General features: G+C 44.4%; 1 protein-coding gene and 1 long non-coding RNA gene across 3 annotated transcripts in view; one reads left to right on the top strand and one right to left on the bottom strand.

The window, feature by feature from the left end:
- IRAG1 (inositol 1,4,5-triphosphate receptor associated 1) overlaps positions 1-12,509 on the top strand; it is a 158,101-nt gene that overhangs the window by 12,479 nt on the left and 133,113 nt on the right. The window lies entirely within an intron of this gene.
- On the bottom strand, positions 1,843-12,242 carry LOC105720263 (uncharacterized). 2 transcript variants are annotated; one of them, XR_001108111.2, is made up of 4 exons: positions 8,742-12,242; positions 5,661-5,724; positions 4,186-4,564; positions 1,843-2,321 (listed from the first exon to the last, which is right to left on the bottom strand). It is a non-coding gene; the product is annotated as an uncharacterized LOC105720263 (long non-coding RNA). The 2 variants fall into 2 exon arrangements; XR_001108110.2 differs by lacking the exon at positions 1,843-2,321 and having other exon boundaries at positions 3,409-4,564.

Genomic DNA, 12,509 nt, shown 5'->3' on the forward strand with positions numbered 1-12,509 from the left:
TTCCTCCAGAGTGTGGTCTCCCTTCCTCCTTTACAACATAGAGCAGTCCCCAACCTGACAGCTCTTTCCCAGCTGACACTCAGGTCTTTGGAGTTCCACTTGCTACCCTAATAGTTCTCAAGGTGTTTTTCTCAACAAAGCCATTTTCTTCCTAGAAAAAATTCTAAATCATCAACTCTTACAATAATAAAAATTTCTCTCTCTGATTTCACATTTCTCATACATAGAGTTGGGGGTTTTAAGAAATTCCCTCTAGCCATTAGGATGTGATTTAACAGGAACCCAATTAAAAGTGGCCTAAATGACAAAGTGTATTATTATCTGACAAAATTAGAAGGCCAGAGACAGGTTGGCTGCAAGCTTCAGGGCCTCAGCGCTATCCTTGGTCCCATTCCAGGCTTAGTCTCGGACTGGTAGCAAGATGACTGCTGCAGTTCTCTTTCTTTCTTTCTTTCTTTCTTTCTTTTTTTTTTTTTTTTTGAGACAGTCTCACTCTGTTGCCAGGCGCCAGGCTGGAGTGCAGTGGCATGATCTTGGCTCACTGCAACCTCCGCCTCCTGGGTTCAAGCAATTCTCCTGCCTCAGCCTCCCAAATAGCTGGGACTACAGGTACGTGCCACCACGCCCAGCTAATTTTTTGTAGTTTTAATAGAGATGGGGTTTCACCATGTTGGCCAGGATGGTCTCGATCTCTTGACCTCATGATCCGCCCGCCTCAGCCTCCCAAAGTGCTGGGGTTCTCCACTTCCTAGTGGACTCCCTAGCGGACTCTACCACGTGCAGGACAAGAAGGGATGGTCTCTTCCCATAGCTCTTCTGTATAGGAAGGAGTCATTTCCCAGAAGCCCCTGAGCAGACACTGGCTTCCCATGTCATTGGCCAGGTTTGGTCACATGCCTAAACCCATGGCTGGAAACGGGTGGAATCTGCAACTCACTTAAATTAAGCAGAACCATCTTCTGCTGCTGATGGGGTATCGAGGGCATCCAGTGAAGCATTAAGCTGTTTGGAGGAGGATGGACACCCCAGCAAAGCTGGGGCACCTCAGCATTCCTGCTGCTCTGCCTCCTGGCCCTGCCTGATGGCAGGTTGTCCTCCCCGAATCCCTGTCTGTTCCTGTAGCCGCAACCTGAGGGGAACCTGCCAGACCTGAATGTCTCTGTCTTTACAGTCTTTTCCCACCTTTGTACCAAGGGAAACCCATCACCTTCCTGGAGTAAATTATTCTTGTGTTTTGAGGAGTTTGTGTTCTCATCTTTGTTTCTCTGTTTAGAACATGCTAGCAGCCTTCTGTAAGTAATTGCATGGAATATTTTTTGAGAGAAGTTACAGGCATTTGGGGGATTCCAAAACTTCCATTTCACATGAGCTCATTAGAGTCTTTATTTTTTATTTTATTTTATTTTTGCCTTTCACGAGTTAGGACAGTGGTTCTCAAATTTCCATGGTAATTTCTTAGAAAGCCTATTAGAAATGACTGTGCCCTCCCCCACTCCCTGTCTGCAATCTGGAGTAGAATCTAGGAATGTATATTTAACGTATGCATCAGAGGTGACCACAGGTTGAGAAACACTATTTTAGAAGAAGGTGTATCAATCTAACCCTGCTTTGATAGATTTATTGAGGAGACGGGGGCAATTCCAATTTTATGTAATTTAATTTTTGTTTATACAAGGGACTTGAGAAATGCAAAAGCAAATGTAATATGAATTTTAGATCATCAAGACATTTTTTTTTCCTTTAAGTACATTTACAACTCAGAAAACAAACCTCTCACCAGGCTGTCTTCCTAACTAGACTTCAGGATGTCATTTGTTCAGATGAAATGGTAATTGCTTGCTTTCCAAATGCCAAGTGTTGGGCTGCTTAAGACCTTGAACAGTCTGGTCCTGTAAAGAAAAGACTCTGGTACTTGGAGTATTTTCAGGGTTTTGAAGTCCCCAAGTTGGTCTTCCTTGAATAGGTTTGCTTCTTTATAAATAGGGACCTCTCCTTGTGAATTAGGTCAAGTTAATGTTGGACCACAAACTGGCTGCAAAGTCTGCTTCTGGGGTTCTGCCCCTCTTGCCCCATTTCCTGGCAGAGTTGGACACTCTCAGTGTGGAGGAGGGGGCTACAGTAGAGATGCAGTGGGTCAGGGAAGGTAGCCATTCTCAGCAGGTCAGGGAGAGATGGATTCAAGGATACTCCAGGGTAGCCTTGATCTTTTGATTTGGAACTGGGCAGCTTTAAGTTTCGACTTTCAGGGTGGGGAGATGGAGAGTGGGGATCCTTTTTCCCTTTGGAGAACGTTCCCAGCACTGCTGCAGCAGAGGGAGCATCTGAGAAAACAGGCAGAGACATGAAGAAGGACATGTAAGGGGTCGAGGCCTTTCAGTCCCTGGTATCTGGTCCCCCTCTGCCAGAGGCTGTAAGCAACAGAGTCCGTTTTAGAAGTGTCTCCGTGGCTGTTATGGGGAGACTAGATTGGACAGAAGCAAGACACAGGAGACTAGTTAGGAAGAATAGAAAGAAGTATATGTTTATGGAAGGAATGAATTTTGTGCTGTGATATTAGGCTGTGGCTTTGGTTCCCTGCTTTGGGCAAAGGCCACTTGCACCATGTTCCCTAGGGATCCACTCCTCCCCTTCCTGGGAAGTCCTGTGGCTATAGCCCCTGAGATGCTATCCTGTTTTTCTCTGTGCTCTCTGGTGTGTTTGGAGCTCAGTCTCAAGCTGGTATTAAGTCTGGTTCTGTGCCTCAGTGAACCCCACTTCATTGCCTCTTGTAGTCTGAGCTGTATCTTCCTTAATAGCAAACACTATTTTTTTTCATAGCCTGTTTGGCTCATACCACATTTTTAGTCCACCAGAATTCCCACCCCAGCCCCCTACATCCACATTGGAAACACAGGCAGGTAATTTCTGGGCCAAGGGATGACAGCTTATGTGCAGAGCCAAGGTGGCTGCCAAAGGCTATACACCTTTGAGGGGGTTCCTTGCTGCTCTCAGGGAACCCACCACCCAGGTACTCTGTCCCCAGGATTCTGCCTTGCAGTTTTCCAATTCCAGGATGCTTTAACATTCAGAAAAAAACCCCAAAAAACAGGCATTATTCCTATCCATGAAAGATTAGAGAGGTCTTGAGCATCCCTCAAAGCTAGCTTTTGGGCCAGTCATGACAGCTCACACCAGCCCTTTGGGAGGCCAAGTGAGGAGGATCACTTGAGGCCAGGAGTTTGAGACCAGCCTAGGCAACATAGTGAGACCCTATCTCTATTAAAAAAACATTTTTTTTTAACTAGCTTTTGGAGAATCGAAAGCAGGCTTAGATGCTTTAGGATGTCTTTTTCTTTTAATCTAAAAGAAAGAAGAAAGATCACAAAGGAAGGCTCAGATCCAAAGTGAATTCTTTGTCTAGTACATGGTTTATTTTAAATGGGAAAGTTCAAGGTTACAAAAACAAATGATTTGGATGGGGCATTTGTGAATTCTGAAGCATAGACATTTCTTCATATTTGAAAGACTTGCTTAGATATTTGTGTGATTTTTGTCATTGTTGAAATAAAAGAGGTAGTGAGGCTGTGGAACATTGCACTTAGAATGATATGAAAAATAAATAAATAACAGTACAGCGCCCAGGGTCCCAAGGAATAAAACAGGTTAAAATGTGGTTTTCTCTCCTTCCCTTCCTTGGGACCCTGGTTGGTCTTACTCTCACATGGCCCCAGAACATCTCGTTGAAGCGTCTCTTCCCAACTTACCAAACTGCAAGTTGGATGGCTTTACTGAGTGAATGGAATAAATTGGTCAGGCAAACTATTGTCAAGGAGACTGACCTGCAGAAGTGGTATGCTTGCTTTTAATTTATCCTTAACTACTTGATATGTTAAAGTCTCTTTTGATGACCTTGGCATTAGATTGCATTGACTTGATTAGATAGCTTTTGGAAATGAATTTTGTAGGGAGATAATTGAATTCAGCATCAGTAACTGGATTAAAGGAAAGAGCATAGGCCTTGGGGTGTTCATATAGCACCATATAGCACCCATGTGATCTTGGATAAGGCATTTCAGTCTCTAAGTTTCATTATCTTAACAGGAAAATTCAGACTAAACCCTTTGTGTGAATATGCTTTGAGAGTAGGTGATGTATATAAATTGCCCTCTATGGTATCTGGTATTATACAAAATAAGTCTTTGATACCTGCTTGTTTTCCTTTTCTCCTCTTCTCCTCTTCCTGTCTCCCTGTTCAGCTTTTCCATGTGTCCAAGATGTCCATCTTTAGCACTTTGGAAGAGGTATTTTTCGAGGACATGTCTCAGAAGCTGAAAAACTGGTTGACTGGTTTCCTTCAATGTTTGTGACTTTGACTCCAACCAACTGGACTCCAACCAACATGTCTCTGAAAATATTTGTGCCCATAGCTGCATGTCAGCATACATTCTCATACTTAAGTTTTGGAATTAAGGTAGAGTGGAGGACCGTATGAGCTCTGGGGCTAAAATGTTTGTGTTCAAATTCTAACTTTGCCACTTACGTGACCCTGGATAAGTCACAACCCTCTAGGCCTCAGTTTCCTCATCTGTAAAATGAAGATAAGAATAGCACTTAACTTACAGAATTAACGTAATAAAACAGGTTAAAATATTTATAAGTAAGTACTTAGAATAGTACCTAGCAGTAGAAGTAGCATTTGAATGTTGGCGACACTGATGATGATGGGATGATCATGATGATGGTCATCTCCCCTGTTAGACATTAAACTTGAGGCAGAGAGTATGTCTAATTTGTGCCCCATGCCTAGCACCCAGCACAAGGGCTTAGTCCATGGAGGAGACCCTCAGAAAATGCTTGTGGTATGAATAAATGCCTACGTGAATTAATAATATGAATATGTGCCAATAAGGCAGATGCATGTGGGTGCTTCATATGTGTGCATTTTCCTTCTGGGTGAGAGTTCTTCAAATATTCTAGTTTCATTGTGAAATTTTTGGAGGAATTAAACCCAAAGAGCTTAAAAATGTATAAGATTTGCGTTCAGATTCCATGGCAGTGACTAAATGCTGAGGGTTGAGCACCCTGGTAGGGCAGGGACACTCCTGCATAAGGCAGGTGAGAGCCTGGGGTCAGACAGGGATTAATGTGGGTCAGGTGGGATGGATCCTGGTGAGGTGGTTTTCATGTCATTCACTCAGGATCTGGAGCATGCTGGAGTCATAGGAGCCTGACCTGAGGCTAAGCAGGACTCTGGGAATGCCCCACATGCATGGCCCTTGAAGAAACCATGATCGCAAAAGCCACATGCCATGCAGGATCTCAAAAGCTTATCTGTCAAGTAGAAGGAAGGTGTCAACTGTCATGGTGGGCTGGCTTTGAGAGGGACAATCTTCAGGCCAAGTTAGTGGGATAGGGTCTCAGGCATACCCAAGCCCAAGAACAGACACAGCATCTCAGATTCTGGGGGTTGGGGGATGGTGGTGGTCATATGATCCTATTCAGATCAACACTGTTATCATCCTTAGATCTGGGTTCAAATCTTGGCTCTCACCATCTGTGAGATCTTCGAACCTCAGTTGACTAATTTATAAAATGTGACTCATAATGACATTTAGTAGTTACTCAATAAATTCATTAATTCATTCAGCCAATTAGTCAAGAAATATTTACTGAGTGCTTACCTATGTGCTGTTGTGGGCACCAGGAATACAACAGCTGACAAACCAAAGTTCCTGCTTTCACATTCTTGAGGCAGAATATAGACATCAGACAAATAAATATACAACATATTAGATAGTGATAAATACTATAAAGAAATAAAAGAGGGGCTAGAGTCACAGGGTAGAGAGTGATGCTTTAGATTGGATGGTCATGGAAGGCGACTCTGCATAAGGTGACATTTGAACAGAGACTGAAGGACATGGAGGGAGTGAGCCCATCAGATAATAACTGGGGCAGAGTATTCCAGGCCGGGGAGCAGTCAGTGCAAAGGTCCTGGGGGTGAAAGATCACATGGAAGAGTAATGAGGAGTGAGACTGGAGATAAGGTCCAAGACACTGGGATTAGATCATGTATAGCCTCTTAGGCCATGGAAAAGATGTTGGCTTTTCATACTGAGTGACATGGGAAGCTATTGGAAGGTTATGAGCAGGGAGTGACATGATCTAACTCAAAAAAAATCAAGCCAGGCACGTAATCCCAGCACTTTGTGAAGCTGAGGCAGGAGGATCACTTGAGCCCAGGAGTTTGAGACCAGCCTGGGCAACATGATGAAATCCCATCTCTACTAAAAATACAAAAATTAGCCAGCCATGCTGGCGTATGCCTATAGTCCCAGCTACTTGAGAGGCTGAGGTGGGAGGATCTCTTGATCCCGGGGAGGTTGAGGCTGCAGTGATCGTCACCATTGCACTCCAGCCTGAGCAACAGAGTGAGACCCTGTCTCAAAAAAATAAAAATAAAGAATCACTCTGTCTGCTCTGTGGGGGCAGGGGAGCACTTAGGAAGCAATTGTGTTGATTACACTAGGGTAATGGCAGTAAAGATGGTAAGAAATGGTCAGATTCTGGATATATTTCTAAGGTAGAGCAAAAAGACTTTCTGATGAGTTCTCTGTGGAGTGCAGGGGGAACTGGAGGAAGATGACAAATGACTCATGTTTTATGTTTGAGCTACTTGAAGGATGGACTTGCCATTGACTGGATTGGAGAAGGCTGAGGGAAAAGCAGGTATTAGGGGTTACCACATGTTAGAAATGTTTATAAGATGCCCTAGGAAAGGTATTGAGTAGGCACCTGGTGCATGACTTTGGAGTTTGAGGGAGATGTCCAGGCTGGACATAAACACTGGAGAGTTTTCAGAGTATAGATTGTTGAGAAATGGTAAGTGTATGATTGCTGAGAAATGCTGAGTGTATGAGAAAATATATTGTTTGCTAAGAAGAACAATGGCAAGGAAAACCTAGCCACCTCCCCCCACCCCCAAGTAGAAAACTACTTGGGGCATTCTAAAGTGGCAGGACAATATATAAATACCATACACCAGTTAAAACAATTCTTTAAGCACAGGACATCTGATCCTGCCTTTTTGGCTCCCTCGTGGAGAATACTTTTTAGTTTGTCTGTGATCAGTGGTAAGCGGGCACCAGCTGCCTACTTGGCATATTTTTGTTTTGTGAGAAAATACCAAACATCTGTTTGTTAATAATTATCACCTGTTCAGAGAGAATAAATTCATGGGTCAGAGTCTGCTCGAGGCCCTCAGCCTGGAATGCTGTCAGTCCCCTGAGGCTCTCAGCCCCCTGAGGCTCTCAGCTTGGAAGGCTGTTGGCCCCCCAGATAGACCCACTTTGCTGTTCTATCTGGGTGTCTGCTTCTCATTGCCTTCAGTGCTGCCTGGGTGGGGGTCTCTACAGCCAAACTGGTTCTCGGTAATAGATGGTATTGAAAATCATGAGCTTGGATAAGATCATCTTGAGAGTGAGGATAGAAAAGAATCTGGGTCTGGGGCCTGAGCCCTGGAGCCGTCAAGGGTTGCACCTGAGAGAGATGAGGAGGAACAAATACATCCTTTCCCCACTCCTCCTCCTCCTTCTTTTTCTTTTTTTAAATTCAGTTAGCCTTCACTTGAACAAATCTGCTTATAAAATGTCTTTTGGGTTTGCTCTTTAAAAGTAATGTGTGCACTTTTTAACTTCAAAGACTTTTAAAAAGAAAAAACACTCAACTCTGGGCTGTGGAAGAAGACCTCGTGGTGCAGGCATTGAACCAGCAAGGCCAGCGCATCTGGAGATCAAGTTCCTTTTGGGATTAGTGAAATCGAGCTTTTGTTAGCATTCATCTAATGGTGGAATGTCAACTTGAAAACCTCAAAAATCCTTTTCTGCTCCACATCTTTTTCTTTTTTCCATTTAACAGAAAAACTATGTGAAGCCAGAAGGGAGAATCTGAGAAAGGTTTGACTCTTCCTTAGTGAGATAAACAATCTGTTGTGTCATGGCACCAGCATAGAAATCCTGCGTTTGAGGAATAGGCTGAGACACAGTGTTTCTCAGGATAGTTTAGGAAAGGGCAAAGTAGGGATAGCTCAACTCCTGTGATAAAGATCTTAGGATCTCAGTGGACCATAGATTTCCTGTGAGCCAAGTAATGACATGGCTGTTACAAGAGCCAACACAATCAAAGAAGTCTAGTGTACTGGCCATAGGAAATCAGAATACCCTGAATAAAGAGGATGCTGGTTGGATGACACAAGCAGTCCCTGATGCTATTCTAGGCCTTGCATTATGAGAGGGACTGTGGCAAAGTGTGTGGTGTTCAGTGGAGACCCACATGGGACAGGTTTTAAATAATAGGAGTTTGGCCTCAGCTGGAGCCTTGGGCATGCTGTAGTCACTGTCTTTAGGTATTTGCCAGGAATGAGGGAGATTGGTTCTGTATGACTTCCTAGAGAGAACTAAAGGAGGGAAAGTGACATAGAACTTTTTATGGTTGGAATGGGCTTACACATAAGTAATGAACTCTCTCGCCCTTTCTTGAGGAATTCAAATAGAGGGTTTGTAATCAATAGTCAGGGATGCTGTAGAGCAAAGACTTTTAGGTGGGGGCCGGTGAGCCTCAGGGGGTCTGAAAATCCCATGAAAGTAAATGCCAAGTGGTATAGGCATGTGTGTATTTTTCTGGGGAGAAGCTTCATAGCTTTTATCAGATTCTCAGAGTTATAGGACCCTAGCAATGTTAAGAAGGCCTGCCATAGCAAATACCTGTAAGCTGCAAGCTTTGAACCTGGTGGTCTTCTTAGACTAAGTTCATTGGTTCTCACCAGCTTGAATAACCCCCCATTCCTTAGCTGAGTGGTCCTGTGGAAAGAACATTAACTTTGCAGTTGGACAGATTTCAATTTGAATTCTAGTTCAGCTACCTTCTACTTTTGTGACTCTGGGCAAATTGCTTAACTTCTCTAAACTTCAGTGTCTTCATTTGTAAAATAGGAATAATAAAATCAATCTCACTGGGCCATTAAATCACATAATGCAGGTCACCTGGCACAGTTCTTAGCTAACAGTAGGAGCTTAGTAAATGTGAGGTCCTTTCCTCACTTTTTTTCTGTGACATCTTTTATTGCCCGTTCCACTTACAGCCACTCTGTTTATCACATGGTCCCAACTATGGCTATCTGGTCAGAGAGGGATATCTGCCTCTAGGGTAACTATTAATTTTGGAGACTTGGCTTAAATGGATAAACTAGGCTTTTTTTTTTTTTTTGAGAATCTGAAACAGGAGATAGCTGTCAGAGGGTTGGGCAGAGAAGGCTGGAGCTGAGAGGCCATAATGGACCACAGCAACTTGAGTGCGCAGAAAAAGCAATAGAAGAGGGAGGAGGAGGAGGAGAAGGAGGAGGAGGAAACAGATTTGCAGCGAGAAGGGAGAAAGAGATTACATGGCCTGTGAGATCACGTGGCTTGTGGGAGACCGGGATATGGACATTCACACAGAGAGACAGAGTAAGGGCTTCAGTTCCTGACAGCCCTCTGCTCCCTCAAGGTCTAGGTGTACTTCATTACCAGTACTTTGGTTCTCTGGGGGTTCAGGTATCATTGGCACAGGCCCCTTTAATACTTGAGCCAGTCAGAGTTGGTTTCTGTTCTTTGCAACTCAAAGAATCCTGCACTCTCCCCATCCATTCTGCTATTGGGTCCAGCAGAGTCTGCTCACCCAGCTGGCCCAGTCTGGAATCCTTTCCTCCTCCCTTGACTTTTCCTATTCAACTCAATGCTCAAGGCCCCATTGAAGCTTCTGCCTCTCTCATGAAGCCCTTCTTGACGACTCCAGGAGCTAGAGACCTCTTTTTCCCCTGAGCTTCTACAGCTTTTCTAGCCTTCCCAGCCCTGCCCCATCTTCCTATGGGCAGGCCAGGTAGAGGTTTCCTTGTGGGCAGAGTCCATACCTCATTTCATCCCTGCCTGGCCTGGCCTGTGCCTGGAACCAAGCAGAGCCCAGCAGGCAAGTAGCCATTGGCTGTATTCACTCAGACCCCAAACTAACTGCACCTGGGCCTCTCCTCTTACTTAGCAAGGATGTGATTTCAATTCCTGTGTTCCCATGCTTTTCTGGTATTCTTGAGGCTCATATTATGTTCATTTCCTCCTCCCTATTGACTCTTTCCCTCCATGCACAAGTCAGCTCAGATCTCCCCTCAAAGACCTAGAACCTATCTCTCCATGCCCCGTAACTAGATTTTTTATTCTTCCTAGTTTAATTCAGCCAACATTTTCACTTAACATGTATCTGACGTTAAACTAGGCACTGGGGCTATTGCGTCAGGAGGCAGTGTGAGCCATAGGTTTGGATGCTGGTTTTGGAATTTGACTAGCTAAATTAAAATCTAAGCTTGCATTCTGACAGCTATAACCTTGGTTAAGTTACTTATTCCCAATCCTTAGTTTCCTCACCTTTAGAATGGGTTGATGTTCTTAATAACATGACTACTTTGTAGGGCTTTAGTGAGGATTGAATGAGAATATCCATATGAGGGGCTTAGCCCAGTGCCTGGCACATAATAGATGATAAATGCATCACTGTTGTTGCTGTTACTATTATGATTATAAAGATGCATTGCCTGGGTCCTTATCTTTGAGGACCACATAACCAGGTAGAGGAGGCAGAAAAGCCCCAACATAGGCCACTGACCATTGTCCATGTAAAATAATAATATAATAATGAAAGAAAAAGAAAAAAATATAAAGTCCCAACATCAGTTGATAGGTGTCCAGTATTGAGTTTCTCTTTGGCATGCTCCAGCAATCTCATGGTCTGTGAATGGGGTAAAGATAGGCTGAGATACTGATTCCTATCAGTTCTGAGAATATATTCTTAGAGCCTGGGGCTACCATGATCCCCAGCTGGCCACCTGCAGCCATGAACAGTCTTGTTCACTCACCCTTGTGAGCAGGTAGACAGCCATGGAAAGCTCTGCTCTAATGATGTGTGTGAGCACAGGGTGAGGGGAGCTCAGAGGAGGGAATGAACTCACCCACCACATTTCTCCAAAGAGCAGTACTGCCTGCTCTGAAACCTTCACCCGACTTCCACCTCATTATTGGACTTCTAGCTCTCCCTGGTGTCACAATCCATCTTCCTCCCTCCCTCCTCCTTCCCCTACTTACGACAGTACATGGTTGATGAGTGAATGATGAAGTGAGCCACACAGCCTTCACCTCCATGACCTCACTAAACCCACCGGTCTAGTGACAAGGCTCTCTAAGGTCTGAGAGCTTGTTCGCAATTCTCATCTCCTGGGCTCCCTGCAGTACTCTAGGGGCCACCTTCTCTTTTCTGTGTACTGATAGCAGCTTCCTGTTTCTTGCTAGTTTTTGACTGGCTCCTCATTTTTTGGTCTTCTGTGTTGATTTTCCCATTTCTTCTCTTTCCAAGGCTTTATTATATCCTCTCTCTTTCTCTCTCTGTCTCTGTGTGTGTGTGTGTGTGCGTGCGTGTGTGTGTGTGTCTCTCTCTCTGACTTTCTTCCCTTAGCTCTCTTTTCTCTTACATTCACCCTAATCAGTTTACAAAGGCCTGTGATTTAAAGCTCTCCTAGAAATCCATACTTCTCAAATTAATGTCACCAGTCTGGACCTCTGTTAAGCAGCAATCCTTGTCACTCTGCATTTCTAACCATTTGCTGGGCCTCTCCATCTGGGCCTCCTACCAGCATTTCAAACCGAACTCGTATCATCCTTAACCAGTGAACTCCTGCTCCTGGCTTCCTCAGGGCACTAATTTCTCTCTACCTGTCCAGAGATCAAAACTCTGGAGTCACTTGCTCTGTTCTTCCCATCTCCCACATGCAGTTAGGGCACAGGGTTATCAAGTCTCTCTCTCATCTGCCCACCTCATCACTGTTGTTCCCACTTCTCTGTGGAGCTTCACATGTTCAACTGTCTGAGTGTCATCTCTACTTGGATATTTCACAGTCAACCAGACCTAACATATCCAAAATAATACTCCAAGTCCATTACTCCTGTGTCCCCAGCTCGCTCCTTGCAGACTTTCTCATCTCAATAAAAGATTTTACTTTACATCAGTTGCTCAACTGGTCATCTTAGACATCTTCCTATCTCCTGAGGGCCACAACTTTATAGGGTATTTCAGGAGGACCCAGGCTAATGTTCAGCCCAGACACCTCTCTATGGTCATGAATTGTTCAAATATTGAGGCACTTCCCTGCCAATTGTATATTGCTGCTGCCCTGAGACTTCTCCCTGTTACCCATTCACCCTGGCCCCTTCCCTAGGATTACCTGGACCTTGTCATAATTTGGCAACTGAAGGGTTGGTGCCTGGTACTGCAGGGGACCTCCAGGACCCAGCTCTAGCAGGACAGTGACTGGTACCCATTCTAAGTGGCCAGTACCCAGGCCATAACAGTGTCAACTTTCTTGAAGGCAATCCCCAGTGTTACTGATTGTGAAGAGAGGAAACTGACATTGGAGAGGTTAATTAATTTTTCCACAGTTTCCTGGAGTCTGTCTG

Source organism: Aotus nancymaae, unplaced genomic scaffold (genome assembly GCF_030222135.1).
Source record: "Aotus nancymaae isolate 86718 unplaced genomic scaffold, 86718_ANA_hifiasm-v0.15.2.pri h1tg000059l, whole genome shotgun sequence".
Lineage (NCBI taxonomy): Eukaryota > Metazoa > Chordata > Mammalia > Primates > Aotidae > Aotus > Aotus nancymaae.